Source organism: Mustela nivalis (genome assembly GCF_964662115.1).
Source record: "Mustela nivalis genome assembly, chromosome: 12".
Classification (NCBI taxonomy): domain Eukaryota; kingdom Metazoa; phylum Chordata; class Mammalia; order Carnivora; family Mustelidae; genus Mustela; species Mustela nivalis.
Genome location: NC_139031.1, coordinates 79169135 through 79185297, shown reverse-complemented (window position 1 = coordinate 79185297; position 16163 = coordinate 79169135).

The following is a 16163-nucleotide window of genomic DNA, read 5'->3' as shown; positions in this document are numbered from 1 at the left end:
AAATATTGCCAGTTTTTTAGAGTGATTGTATCTCTTTATAGTGTATAAAAAGTCCTGTGGTTTTAAATTTGTATCAATATCTGATATTGTCTTCTAATTTTAGCCATTCTTTTAGGTGGTTAGTGGTGATTTGTAGTTTAAATTTTAATTATCAGATGAATAATAATGTTAAGCACTTTTTACATATTTTTTAAAGATTTTACTTATTTTAGAGAGAAGGATCATGTGTGCATGTGTGCATGCATAAGCAGCGGTAGGAGGCAGAGGGAAAGGGAAAGAGAATCTCAAGCCGAGTCCACTGAGTGCTGAGACAGACAAGGGACTGGATCACATGACCCTGAAATCATGACCTGAGCCAAAATCAAGAGTTGGTTGCTTAACTGACTGAACCACCCAGGCACCCCACTTTTAAAATATTTTATTACTTTTTGAGGATTTTATTTATTTATTTGACAGAGAGAGAGAGAGAGAGAGAGACAGTACAAGCAGGGGGGAGTGGCAGAGATAGGGAGAAGAAGGCTCCTACCGATCAGGGTGTCTGATGTGGGGTTCTGTCCCAGCATGACCTCAGCTGAAGGCAAACGCTTAACCAACTGAGACACTCAGAAGTCCCTTAAAATATTTTAAAGGACATTTGAATATAATCTTTTCTGATATTAGCTATTCAATTTTTTAAAAATCTCATCTTTGTTTTTTTTTACTAGTATTCTACCTTTTCTCATCGATTGTGGTTTTTTCTGCTTCTTTATATATATTTTGGATATAAGTTCTTTGTCAGATTTTATATGACAAATATCTTCAGCTCTGAGACCTGTTTTTCACTATCTTAACGTTACCTTTTGACAAACAGAAATGTTTATTTAAAGAGGTTGAGTTTGTTAACTTTTTCTTTTTAGTGTTTTTTATGTCCTGCTTAAGAAATGTTTATTTCAAAGTCAAAAAATTATTCCCATATCTCATCTTTCAGAAAATATACTCTTTATCTCCTACACTTAGGTTTGTAATCCATTTGGCACTGATTTTTACATGTAGTGTAAGTTGGATATAGTTAACTTATTTAATTTTCCATGTAAGTATCCAAATGTATTGAAGCCATATATTGAAAAAAGACATCTTTCTTCACTGAATTATAAGTGGCACCAAATCCATATGTATGGGTCTGTTTCTGAATTCTCTATTCTGATCTATTTATCTTTCTTGGATCAATAATATGCTATATTTAAAACAAGTCTAGATATCCAGTAGTCTGTATCTTTGAACTTTATTCTTTTTCAAGAATAGAATAGCTATTCTTGACTGTGAGTTTTCACATACATTTTAGAATAATCTCATCAATTTTCATATACATAAGCATACATTTAAAATAATCTCTTGGGGTCTTGATTAAGACTGATTTTTTTTTTCAACTCTGGAAGAATAAATGTTTTTACAGTATTGAGTCTCTGAAATGCATGGTACATAGATTCTCTTGTTTAAGACTTAGTTTGTCAGTGATAGCTTTTAGCTTTTTCTTTAGATTCATATATATCTAGCACCAACTTATTTGATTTTTTAATTCTGTCATAAATGGCATTTTTCTTAATTTTTTTCTCTATTATAAATATGTACACAGTAACTTTTGTATATTAGCGATGTCAATATACTTTGTTACATTTGTTAGCTTTAATTTTCTTACCTTTGGATAATTTAGAATTTTCTATATTCTATTTTCTGCAAATTATGACAGTTTCAGTATTTTCACACTATACTTTTTATTCCTTTGTATTGTCTTATTAAACTAAGACTTCCTATAAAGTTATAATAGAAATGATAGTATTTTAATTTTACTTGGGAACTCAAGAGAAAAGCTTTCAACATTTCACATTTGTATGACACATGTTGTTATTTTTGTAGATACCTTTTATCAGGTTAAGAAAGTTCAGTTCTAGTATTGTTTTCTTAGATTTTATTACTAGTCTATCAGAATTTTTTCGGCATCTCTCTTTTTAAAAAGATTTTATTTATTTCTTAGAGAGAGAGTAAGAGAAAGAGTACACAGCAAGGTAGAGGGAGAGGGAGAAGCAGACATCCCCCTGTGCAGGAAACCCTGACTTGGGGCTTGATCCCAGGACCCTGGGATGACGAGCTGAGCCAAAGGCAGAGGCTTAAGTGACTCCGCTACCCAGGCACCCCTTTTTTCTGCATCTCTTAACAGTATCCTTTAATTCTCCCTCTTTATTAATATGTTTATTTGCTTGTGGCTTATATTATGTTCAGATCTTTGGCTTAATTATTTTTGGGTTTTAGATACCAGTTTTTCAAATACTGTTTTGCCTTATGTTCTCTCCTCTACTTTTGATATTTTTTTTTCTTTTTACAATGTTCCATATTTTTCTTATGTTCTTTCTCTTTCTTCTCTTCTTTCTCATCTTCCTTTCTTCCTCTCCTCTTCTTCTTCCAAGGCTGCTACTGTTGCTTCTTTTCCTTGTTCTTCTTTCTCCTCCTCTTCTGACTTCAGCATGCATTTTTTCTTTCTTTTTTTTTTTAAATATTTTATTTATTTATTTGACACATAGAGATCACAAGTAGGCAGAGAGGCAGGCAGAGAGAGAGAGAGAGAGAGGGAAGCAGGCTCCCTACTGAGCAAAGAGCCTGATATGGGGCTCAATCCTAGGACTCTGGAATCATGACCTGAGCCGAAGGCAGAGGCTTTAACCCCCTGAGCCACCCAGGCACCCTTAGCATGAATATTTTCTAAAGATCTATATTTCAGTTTACTAATCCTTTTTCTGTGTCTAATAGGAAGGATGTTAAAATCAATAATTAAATTCTTCATTTTAAATACTGCATTTTAAAATCCTAGACTTTCCTATTTAATTTTCTTAGGTAGTCCACTTACAGAACTAGATTTGCATCTTTTTTCTTTTCTTTACATATTGATACAATCTGTGACTGCCAACTTAAATAACAGAGTATTCTATGAGTTTTTTTCTGATTGAAAGCTCTTTAACAATAGAAAGCTCTTCTGAATGGACCCTCAACTCTATGGTCAAATAATCTTTGACAAAGCAGGAAAAAAATATACAGTGGAAAAAAGACAGTCTCTTCAATAAATGGTGCCGGGAAAATTGGACAGCTATATGTAGAAGAATGAAACTTGACTGTTCTCTTATACCATACACAAAGATAAACTCAAAATGGATAAAAGACCTCAATGTGAGACAGGAATCCATCAGAATCCTAGAGAAGAACATAGGCAGTAACCTCTTCGACATCAGCCACAGCAACTTCTTTCAAGATTTGTCTCCAAAGGCAAAAGAAACAAAAGCAAAAATGAACTTTTTGGACTTCATCGAGATCAAAGCCTCTGCACAGCAAAGGAAACAGTCAACAAAACAAAGAGGCAACCCATGGAATGGGAGAAGATATTTGCAAATGACAGTACAGAGAAAAGATTGATATCTAGGATCTATAAAGCATTTCTCAAACTCAACACATACAAAACAGATAATCATATCAAAAAATGGGCAGAAGATATGAACAGACACTTTTCCAATGAAAACATACAAATGGCTATCAGACACATGAAAAAATGTTCATCATCACTAGCCATCAGGGAGATTCAAATTAAAACGACATTGAGATACCACCTTACACCAGTTAGAATGGCCAAAATTAGCAAGACAGGAAACAACGTGTGTTGGAGATGTGGAGAAAGGGGAACCCTCTTCCACTGCTGGCGGGAATGCAAGTTAGTGCAGCTACTTTGGAGAACAGTGTGGAGATTCCTCAAGAAATTAAAATTAAGAGCTTCCCTATGACCCTGCAATTGCACTACTGGGTATTTACTCCAAAGATACAGATGTAGTGAAAAGAAGGGCCATTTGTACCCCAATGTTTATAACAGCAATGGCCACGGTCGCCATACTGTGGAAAGAACCAAGATGCCCTTCAATGGGCGAATGATAAGGAAGATGTGGTCCATATACACTATGGAGTATTATGCCTCCATCAGAAAGGATGAATACCCAACTTTTGTAGCAACATAGACGGGTCTGGAAGAGATTATGCTGAGTGAAATAAGTCAAGCAGAGAGAGCCAAGTATCATATGGTTTCACTTATTTGTGGAGAATAACAAATAACATGGAGGACATGGGGAGATGGAGAGGAGATGGGAGTTGAGGGAAATGGGAAGGGGAGGTGAACCATGAGAGGCTATGGACTCTGAAAAACAATCTGAGGGTTTTGAAGGGGTGGGGGTGGGGGAGCCAGGTGGTGAGTATTAAGGGGGGCACGTATTGCATGGAGCACTGGGTGTGGTGCAAAAACAATGAATTCTGTTATGCTGAAAAGAAATTAAAAAAAAAAAAAACAGAAAAAAAAAAAAAGAAAGCTCTTCTGATTGGAGCTCTTTAGTGAAAATATTGTAGAAGTTCTAGATCATGTTATTATCTCCAAGATGAGTTTACCTATCTTCTGGCAGAGACCTGAGTTGGGAGGAAGAGTATAGTAAATCAGGGCTTGGTTGATGTAGCTGGATTACAATTTTTGTATGGCTCAGGCTATCTTTGCTTTATCCACTGCTTCTAGGTTGTTATGCTTTGGGGCACTAACTCAGAGTCTAAGGGTATTTATTAAGGTCTTTCCTCTTTAATGGGTTAATTCCAATACTTATTTCCTTGGCATTTCAAACACTTATCTCAGCTTTTAAATGTTTTCTACTTTTTGCTTAGTTTTTTAGACTTTTTCTCTGTGTATATAATTCAACAAATGCTTCAAGGAGCAACACTGGCCACTGTAATTAAAGTCAACTCTCCTTGCCTTCCTTACTCTTAGATTTTGCTCCCACCCACCTTTTTAAAAAATCTATTTGAGCGAGAGTGAGAGAGAGAGAGAGCAGGGAGAGAGGTAGAGAGAGAGGGAAAGAAACGTCAAGGAGACTCCCCCTGATTGCAGAGCCCAACACAGGGTTTGATCCCAGGACCCTGAGATCATGACCTGAACTGAAATCAAGAGTCAGACACTTAACCAACTGAGACACCCAGGCATCCTTAGATTTTTCTTCTTAAATTCTGGATGCCTCATTCCAATTATTGTCTCTTAATCCTACCATATTGAACCTACATACTTCATATATTAACTGAAACTTTTTTCCTTGTGTCTCACCTATTATCTTCTGTCTGGCTTGTCAGTCTCTCTACCCCCATTACAAAAATCAGCAAATGCTCTGAGAATGAAAGTCGTTCATAGAATTTCAGCTTACCTCTTTGTTCACTACTCTTTGGGCTCTTGGCCTGATAGTCCTGATAGTCTCAATGACTTCATACAAATTTCCTCTCCACTTGTAATTTTTTTTTTAAAGCTTACTTATTTATTTGAGAAAGAGAGAGAAATAGAGTACTAGGCGGTATGGAGGAGTAGTCCCCTCTGAGTAGAGAGCCACATGCAGAGCTCCTCAATCCCAGGACACTGAGATCATGACCTGGGCTGAAGGCAGACACTTAACTGACTGAATCACCCTGTTTGCTCCCCCTGCCCTCCCTCCCTCCACCTTGTAATCTTATCTGTCTGTTCTAGTTCTCAGAAAGACTGTTAGTCAGACAAAGCTACTGTATTATAGCTATGGGGAAATTCCCTGTAAATTGGTTTTGATACGTCGAGAATTACATATTCTTTTGAGTGTCAGAATTTGAGAGCTTTAACAAGCATTGCATAACCTTTAGTTAAAAAAAAACAAAAACAAACAAAACACCTGGGAAAGCACGTTTGCTGTAATACATGTGAAACCCTTTAAATAAGCAATCCAAAGGCACTGTACACTAGTGGAATGGTTCTCCTTACTTTTAAAAGAAGAATGGAAGGAAATCTGTTTTTCAGAATCTGAGAACAGATCATATTTTAGTACAAAATGGTAAAAAAACAAACAAACAAACAAAAAAACACCGTCCCACATATCACTATATAGTCACTTAGTATTTAGAATGGAAAGAATATGTGGACTGTAGTACATAGGAATTTACTTTGCAACCCATTGGATACCTGAAATATTACTGCCCACTAGTTTTCCAACTAGAGCAAAGACAAGAAACAGCATTGTGCTATAGTTAAATGAATAGTGTGAAAGCTTCAATGGCAACAACAGAGTTCCAAAGTTGAGATATTACAGATTGTGGGGCTTAGGAACTGTTACCATCAGATAGACAGTTTCAGTTTTATTCTACCAAGGGACATTAATATAATAATTAGTTGGCTGTTGCTAAAAAGATTAGGACAGTGAAAAGGAACATATTGAAATGATCTTAAAATCCTGTGAAACACTTTCAGCTTAAATTCTATTTTATTGTGAATTTTTAAAATGAAATGTATATTTTCTATCTTATGTATTTTTCTTAGGACTAGTCTAATATTAAAGTCAATGTAAACCAAACCATTGAATCAAATTCAGAGATGTACAGGACAATATCCAGATGTTTTAGAGGGTAGAAAGGAACTCACTTAAGCTTCTATTTTATGCATCAAGTCTGTAATATCCTAAAAAAAATGGTGTTCAACTAAAAAAAAATATGGTTTCAGGGTGCCTGGGTGGCTCAGTCAGCTAAGCATCCAACTATTAGTTTCAGCTCAGGTCATGACCTCAGGGTCCTGAGATCAAACCCCACTTTGTGGTCCATGCTGATTGCAGAGTCTATCCCTCTCCCTTTTGCTCCTTTCCCTCCTCTCTTTCATAAATAAATAAAATCTTTTAAAAAATTGTTTCATAAGATACTCTCAATGAGAGACATATTGTTCTGAAATTGAGAAGTAAACATTTTAAAACTCAAAATTGTCCAATATATAAAATTTCAAATTGCTATAATTTTTATTATGAAGAATGGGTCTATTCATGTTCTAATAATTGAATCTTGGCCACAAAGTCCTATATATTTTAAAGACATTGAAAGCTTTGTTAGCATTGTAGAAATTCATTAATGTATCTCAAATAAAAGCACTAAATCTATAAATAGCAATAATTGGGAGAGTCAGGGGAGAGAAAGGATTACATTTCCAGACATAACAACTTGCTTAATATTATGGTTTGTATATGTGGAGGTTGCTGACTTACTAGTGACTTACATAGTCATGGGATAAAGTAAAAATGACTCAAGGATTATACTTTTTACTCATCCTTGTTTATAATTTGGCATTACATAATCAAATCATTATTTTACATTATTTATTCACACTCTTCTTCTAGTTTTCCATGGAATTAAATGTATTCTTTGATCAACTTCTATATATTTTCTGTACCATTTATTTGAAGCTTTGTAATGTGCCAAACTGTCATTTATCTCTGTTAATCTACAATTTACCCTCCTACAGATGTTGTATTGTGGTGAAATGAATCTACATAATAATTAGAAAACTCAAAATCTAATCCTTGCTGTCTCATTATTGTATGGTTTGGGTTGGATAAGACAAGTTCTAGTCTCCATTTGTTCATAGAATGAATGGATTGTTACATACAGTCTCTGATTTTCAATTCAAATTATTTGATTTGATCCCACTTTTCCCTTTCATTTAGGGTGAACTTAAATTTTAACTTTCTATTACTGTCAACTTGATAGAGAGGAACATTTATTTCATTTAAGTTTTCTTTATATCAAAAATTTTTTACCCTCTAAAAATCTGATCACCTATTTTAAAGCTTTTCCTCATCTTTATCATTTCCCTCATCTTCCATGTGTATTTCAAGTGAACTGAATATGCAACAAAATATGTATTTCTTAAAGAAAACTCACCCTCAAAAATCTTATTGAATGGATGGCCCTAAGTGCCATTTACTGAAAAGTTCATCTGCAATGATCCACAACTTCAGCTCTGGCAAAAATCAGGTTTCTGTATTTGTGTCCATCTGTTTTAGGGCATGATATCCTATTCCATAGTTCCCACTGTTTCACTGACTTATTACAGTTTCAGAGTGAGTTTTGATATCTGAGAAGACAAGTCTAGCCAGTTTTCTTGTTACAGTGGTGTCTTAACTTTTCTTAACCTTTAAAATTCCATGTACATTTCAGAATATACTCATAAGTTCCACCCAAAATATTTTTTTGATCTTGATTGGGATAGCACTGAATTTATAGGTCAGAGTAGGGAAAGTGACATCTTTATAACTTTGAGTCTTCCAATCCAAGAACATAATATGCCTCTCCATTTATTTGTGTTTCATAAATATTTTACTATAGCTTTATATGATGTTTCCACTAATACTGTGTACACATTTTATTAGGTTTAATTCTGAGTCTTTTATCCTATTTTAAATTATACACACACACACACACACACACACACACACACTAGTATAATTCAATTGTATATATTTTCTACTAGTTCTTGATCATGATGTGTTATAACTTTGAATGTATGTATTGTGACTTTTGAATACAATCTGTTCACTGAACTGTGTCTATGAAAATACATTTAGCCTGGGATAAAGTTGGATTCTTTCAAAGGGAATTTGTATTTACTTCTTTCCGTGGTCTGGGAGCACCTCATTAAGGATATTCTAAACTAAATTCTTGGCTTGTGGGTTTTTTGGACTACCTTGTAATGTAAATTCAGGGGGTCAAACTGCGTAATAGCTAACTTGTAGTTAACAAATCATTATTAGGAGTGATTTTTAAACATTTTTTTAAAGATTTTATTTATTTATTTGAGAGAGAGTGAGTGACAGTGGGAGAGAGAGAGAGAGCACAAGCTAGAGGAGAGGGAGAAGCAGGCTCCCCACTGAGCAGGGATCAAGGTGGGGCTTGATCTGACCCAAGCTAATGGCAGATGCTTAACAAACTGAGCCACCCAGGTGCCCCAGGATGACTTTAAAAACAAAACAAAACAAAACAAAAAAAAAAAACAAAAAAATTTTTGTGGCAAGTTTTAAAACTACTGATTGCCTAGTAGTACCCAGTTTCAGTAAGTGTATTTCTAGTTCATCCTTAAAAATCAGGTGAAAGCTTTTGGTGGGATGCCAGCTTTATATCAGTCTTCAATTATCCCCATCAACTCAGGCTCTGAAGTTGAATTCTTGTTCCAACTTCTGCATATTTGCAAAAACTGATACTCAAATTCTCTAAGTTCAAAAGAATGTTTCAAAGACAAATTCACTGCTGTTTTTGAAGTTTTTAATTAGATCACTAATAATTGTTATTATGTTCGATTAGCCACCATATAGTATACTAGTTTTTGATGTAATGTTCAATGATTCATTAGTTGCATATAAAAATTTTATTTATTTGAGAGAGAAAGAAAGAGCACAAGTGGCATAGGGGCAGAGGAGAAGCGAACTTGCCTGATTGGGGCTGGAACCTGGGACTCTGAGGTCATGACCTGAGCTGAAGGCAGACGCTTAACCAACTGAGCCACCCAGGAGCCCCAAAGTGCCACTTTCTTTTCTTTCTTTCTTTTTTTGTTTAAGGTTTTATTTATTTATTTGACAGTCAGAGATCACAAGTAGGCAGAGAGGCAGGCAGAGAGAGAGAGGGTAAAGCAGGCTCCCCGCTGAGCAGAGAGCCTGACGTGGGGCTCGATCCCAGGATGCTGGGATCATGAGCTGAGCCGAAGGCAGAGGCTTAACCCACTGAGCCACCCAGGCTCCCCAGTGCCACATTCTTAACACGAGTCCTTACTTGTTTGCCAATCATGGATGCATTTAAGATTTTAATATACTATTTTACAGTGGATCAGCCTGGTTATTTAGCCATATTACCTGAAACAAAGTTTCCACATCTGTGTTTATTAAACATTATGTAATTTTTTGTGAATATTATCTTAATTAAAAGAAATACTTAAATTTTAAAACTAAGCACTAAAATAATTATAGAGTAATCTTTAATTGTATAACTATTGATACTACTTTTCTTTCTAAGATCTCTGCACTGAAAATGTCTATAAAGCAATGACAACCCAATAAAAACAAGCTCTACTTATCCATGATATGGCTTTCAAATATGATTCCCTATTTGAAAGGAACTATAGCTTTTGTAAACAATACTGATTTCAGCCATGTGACAGAAAATACAAAATGAACCTGGAGAATTTCACTGGGCCAACAATCAAGTATTTATCAATCCTGCTATTTTGTGTAAGAGGATATGGAGATCAACCTAAAAGAGATCACATTTTCCAAATATTAAATAATTTGAGCATCAAAGAATGATTAATGGTAGTTACATAAAGCAGATTACAATTTTATCCTGAGTTTTATGAAAGAGAAACAAAAATAAAAAAAGAGAGAAAGAGTGATTGAAAGGGTAAAGAAACCCATTGTGAATTGTGAAAGAGAAACAAAAATAAAAAAAGAGAGAAAGAGTGATTGAAGGGGTAAAGAAACCCATTGAACACCCCTAGAAGTAACTTACACCAATTCCTTACTCTTAAAATCAGCCACTAAAATGGGAGAATTAAACACTTACTCTAAATTTCCTACATTATTTTTTTTTTAAAGATTTTCTTTATTTATTTGAGAGGGAGCGAGTGAGAGAGTGTGAGAGGAAGAAGCAGACTTCCTGTGGAGCCCTGTGCCGGACGTGGGTCTTGATCCCGGGACTCTGGGACTGTGACCTGAGCTGAAGGCAGTTGCCCAACCAGTTGAGCCACCCAGGTGCCCTACTATATGATTTTTAATTCACAATATCCAAATAACCTTGAATCATAGGGGAGGGAGGGAATTATTATCTTTTTTTGTGGGGGAGAGAACTATTCTTTAAAAATATTACAGATAATAATTAAGAAAATGATAATGAAATGAAACAATTTTATTACCCTTAATGAAATAAGTGATTCTGGCACTAACAATGGATAAACAAAACGGAAAAAAAATGATGAAATTTTTTTACAAGGAAGTATTGTGCAATTTCTACATAAACCCAGGATCAATGTTGCATCACTAAAAATGGTGGAAAACACATTGTGTGTTTCCTGATGTGATGTAACAGGAAAAATACACAATCACTTCTAGTCTATATAAGTTGATCTTGAAGCTAATCAATCCTCTGGATCTTGTTTAAATTTGTAAGAAATACAGATATCAGAACAATTTAAGTGACAACAAAAGATGCAAATAGAGAATTTGGGGAAATTCTTCTAATCAAACTGTTCCAGGTTTCTTCAACAAGCAAAAGGCAGAAAATACAGAGTGCATTATATAAAATAACTTCGGGGGCATACAAAATCAATATTACATGTGAATATTGTTTGGAGACTTATTCAGACAAACACATTGTGCAAAATATATTTCTAAAATAAAATAAAATATATTTCTAAAATAAAAATCTGTTTTTAAGAAAAAATTTAAGATAAAGCCACTTTATGTACTTATATGATGATCAACTGATGACTATTCCAGATAATATATATGACACACATTTTTTTTGTAGAATACAAGTTAAAAGTAGTAATACTCTCCCCCCCCACATTGAGGACTATTGTCTGGAGAGGTCAAATCACTACATAGAAAAGTGTCTTCAGGGTCATATTATCCTGGTATGATGTTATTGCTCATATTAGTAAAATAAATAAACCAGAGATACATCTCAATTGATTTAAAAATATATATATTTGATAAAACTCAACACTCATAATAAAAAACTCTCAGAAAATGAAATAGAAAAAGAAACTTACCATAAGACATCTAGATTAAGAACCTATAAAACAATTTTGAAGCTAATATGATATTTACAAGTAAAAAAACTGAATATTTTCTAAGTTAGAAAGAAGGTGAAAATATGTATTCTCATCCCTTCTATGGTATCTTGTATCAGAGACTTAACCAGTGAAATACAGCAAGAAAAAAATTTTTTTAAAAATTAAAGACAAACAAACAAAAAAAAAGAAGGGACATGTTTTTATTTGTAGACAACATAATCATTTACATAGGAAATACTAAAAAAATAGTAACTAGAATAATTGAGTCGAGCAATTTACAGGATATAAAGCCAATAAATAAAAATCAATTACACAGCAAAGTTTAAGGATTTCAACTACTTAACTTCAAGTCTCTATTTATATAAGGCTACAGTAATCAATATGTGTTACACTAGCATAATGAAAAACACACAGAGTAACAAAAAGGACACATACACACATAGTCTATTGAATTTGACCAAGTTTCCAAGACAAACCAATAGGAAGGATAATCTTTTCAACAAATGGGGCTAGAACAATTGATATAAACTAAGACCTTTCAGACCATTTTGTTAATTTTAACTAAAAATATCTAGAAATTGGTTATAGGGTGAAATTTGAAAACTGAAACTATAAAACTGTCAATATAAAAACATAATAGAAAATCTTAGTGACCGTAGGTTAGACAAATAATTTTTAAATGGGACAAAGTACTCCCAAAATCATAAAATAAAATTTGATAAATTGGTATTTGTCAGTAGTAAAAACATTTGATGTTTGAAAGACACACTTAAGAAGAGAAAATGGAGAGACAACAAGTGAGAGAAAGACTTGTATTTGAACTTATGAAACAGACAAGTAATCAAAAACTTTTTAAAATTCAATATCAAAAAGATAGATAACCCATAACCCAATTACAACACAGGCAAAGTTGAACAGACATTTAACAAAGAAAGTATGGACTGCAAGTACCATGTGAAAGATGTTAAACATCATTACTACCATGGGAATGCAAATCAAAATCACAGTAAAATACTTCTACACACCCACAGAATGACTAAAATTGAAAGTGATAATATCAAGTATCAGCAAGAATGTGGATCAACTGGACCTCTTGTACATTTCTAGTTGGAACTGGGATGGGATTTTTGAAAAATAATTTGACATTTTTTAACAAAATAAAACAAATAAGAGAAATATTTGATTATTCACATCAGATTATGTTATTTAAGTATATAAGTATTTAATTATGAATGTGAAGAGTTGGAAAACTACATTAAATAAATACAATCTACTATTCAGTAAGAGCACCTTCCACTAATAGTAAAATTCATACCCAATATATTATACATTAAATTCCCAAGTGACGATAATTTGTACCATAAAACAGTGAGTTCTGTTTCACAAAAGTCAATTTGGATAAAATTAAGACTATAACTGGTTTTAATAATGCCAAATATTTAACTAAAAGAGAAAATGAAATTATCCACTTATTTTTAAATATGCAGATGTCACTCACATCAAGCTTCCAGATGTGTGATGAAATTTATTTTTCTGGGAGATAGTTCAAGATGGCAGAGGAGTAGGAGACCTTAGTTTCATCTGGTCCTAGGAATTCAGCTGGATAGCTACCAAATCTTTCTGAACAGCTGTGAACTCAACTGGAGATTTAAGAAAAGAGTAGCTGAGGGGTGTTTGGGTGGCCCAGTCAGTTAAGCAACGGCCTTTGGCTCAAGTCATGATCCCAGGGACCTGGGATCAAGTCCCACATTGGGTTCCCTGCACAGTGGGGAGCCTGCTTCTCCCTCTGCTTGCCACTCACCCTGTTGGTGTGCTCTCTCTCTGACAAATAAAAAAATTAAAAGAAAAGAAAAGAATAGCTGAAAGTCTACATATAGAAAAGCAACCATTTTCTACAAGAATGACATGACAGAAAAACTTACCTCAAAAAAAAAAAAAAAAGAATAAGAGACAGTACTGAATGCAGGGATATAATTGGTATGGATATAAGTAAGGCGTCAGAACTGGAGTTCAAAATAATAATTATAAAGATACAAGCTGGGCTTGAGAAAAGCATAGATGACACTAGAAAGTCCCTTTCTGGAGAAGTAAAAGAACAAAAATCTAATCAAGTTGAAATAAAAAAAGGCTATTGATGTTTATTTGTGGACCATAACAAATAACATGGAGGACATGGGGAGATGGAGAAGGGAAAGGAGTTGAGGGAAATTGGAGGGGGAGATGAACCATGAGAGACTATGGACTCTGAAAAACAATCTGAGGGTTTTGAAGTGGCAGGGGGTGGGAGGGTGGGGGAGCCAGGTGGTGGGTATTAAGGAGGGCACATATTGCATGGAGCATTGGGTATGGTACATAAACAATGAATTCTGTTACACTGAAAAGAAATTAAACAAAACAAAACAAAAGGCTATTAATAAGATACAATAAAAACTGGAGGCTCTAACCACAGGATAAATGAGGCAGAAGAGAGAATTAGTGATATAGAATACAGAATGGTAGAGAATAAAGAAGCTGAGAAAAAGAGAGAGAAATAACTATTGGATAATGAGGGGACAATTCAAGAGATAAGTGATAGCATAAAGTGAAACAATATTAGGATGATTGGGATCCCAGAAGAAGAAGAAAGTGAGAGAGAGAGACAGAAGGTATACTGGAGCAAATTATAGTGGTGAGCTTCCCTAAACTGGGATAGAAAATCGGCATTTAAATCCAGGAGGCACAAAGAACCCCACTCAAAAATCAATAAAAGTAGGCCAGTACCCTGACATATAATAGTGAAACTTGCAAATTTCAGAAATGAAGAGGAAATCCTGAAAAAAGCTGAGGGCAAGAGATCTGTAACCTACAAGGGTAGACATATTAGACTGACAGAAAACCTATTCACAGAGAACAGGCAGGCCAGAAAGGACTAGCATGAAATATTCAAGGTGTTAAATGAGAAATATGTATCCAAGAGTACTTTATCTAGTAAGGATGTCATTCAAAAGAGAAGGAGAGATAAAAACCTTCCAGGACAAAAAGAAATTAAAAGAATTTATGCCCTATAAAAATTATGAAAAGGGCTTCTTTAAATGAAGAGAGAGCCCAATAGGAACATAGACTAGAAAGGAACAAAGACAATATACAGAAACAGTGACTTTACAAGTACTACAATGGCTCTAAATTCATATTTTTCAGTTGTTACTCTGAATGTAGATCGGCTAAATGCCCCAATCAAAAGACATAGGTTATCAGAATTGATAAAAAGGCAAGATCCATTGATATGCTGTCTGAAAGAGACTCATTTTAGACCCAAAGACACATCCAGATTTAAAGTGAAGGGTTGAAAACCACTTATCATGCCAATGGACATCAAAAGAAAGATGAGGTGGCAATCCTTATATCAGACAAATTAAACTTTAAACCAAGAGATAAGGAAGGACACTATTTCATAAATAGAGTGTTTATCCAACAAGAAGATCTTACAATTGTAAATATTTATGGCCCTAACACGGAAGCAGCCAATTACATAAAACAATTAATAACAAAATTAAAGAAACACATCGGTAATAACAGACTTTGACACTATAACACTCGAACACTGAAATGAACAGATCATCTAAGCAGAAAGTCAACAAGGAAACAGGGCTTTGAATGACACACTGGACAAGACGGACTTCACAGATTTAGTTAGAGCATTCCATCCTAAAGCAACAGAATGCACTTTCATCTCGAGTGCACATGGAACATTCCCCAGACTAAATCACATACTTGATCACAAATCAGGTCTCAAATGGTACCAAAAAATTGGGATGATTTCCTCTATATTTTCAGACCACAATGCTTTGAAACTATAACTCAATCACAAGAGGAAATTTGGAAAGAACTCAAATACCCTGAGGCTAAATAGCATCCTGTTAAAGAATGAGTGGGGGATGCCTGGGTGGCTCAATCCCTAAGCATCTGCCTTGGCTTGGGTCATGATCCCAGGATCCTGGGAACAAGCCCCACATCAGACTCCCTGATCTGTAGGAAGCCTGATTCCCCCTTCTCCAACTCTCCCTGCTTGTGTTTCTTCTCTCACTGTCTTTCTCCCTATCAAATAAATAAATAAAACATAAAAAAAAAAAAAAAAAGAATGAATGGGTCAACCAGGAAATTAAAGAAGAATTAAAAAAAAATCACAGAAACAAGTGTAAATGAAAATGCAACTCTTCAAAACCTTTCAGATGAAGTAAAAATAGTCCTAAGTGAAAAGTATATAGCAAGAAAAGTCTTTCTTAAGAAACAAGAAAGATCTCAAAACACAACCTAATCTTATGCCTAAAGGAGCTGAGGAAAGAATAGTAAATAAAGCTTAAACCAAGCAGGAGAAGATAATTTAAAGATTAGAGCAGTAATCAATGAAATAGAAACTAAAAGAACAGTAGAACAGAACAACTACACTAGCAGCTGGTTCTTTGAAAGAATTAATAAGATTGATTACCCCCTGGCCAGACTTATCAAAAAAAGAAAGGACCCAAATTAA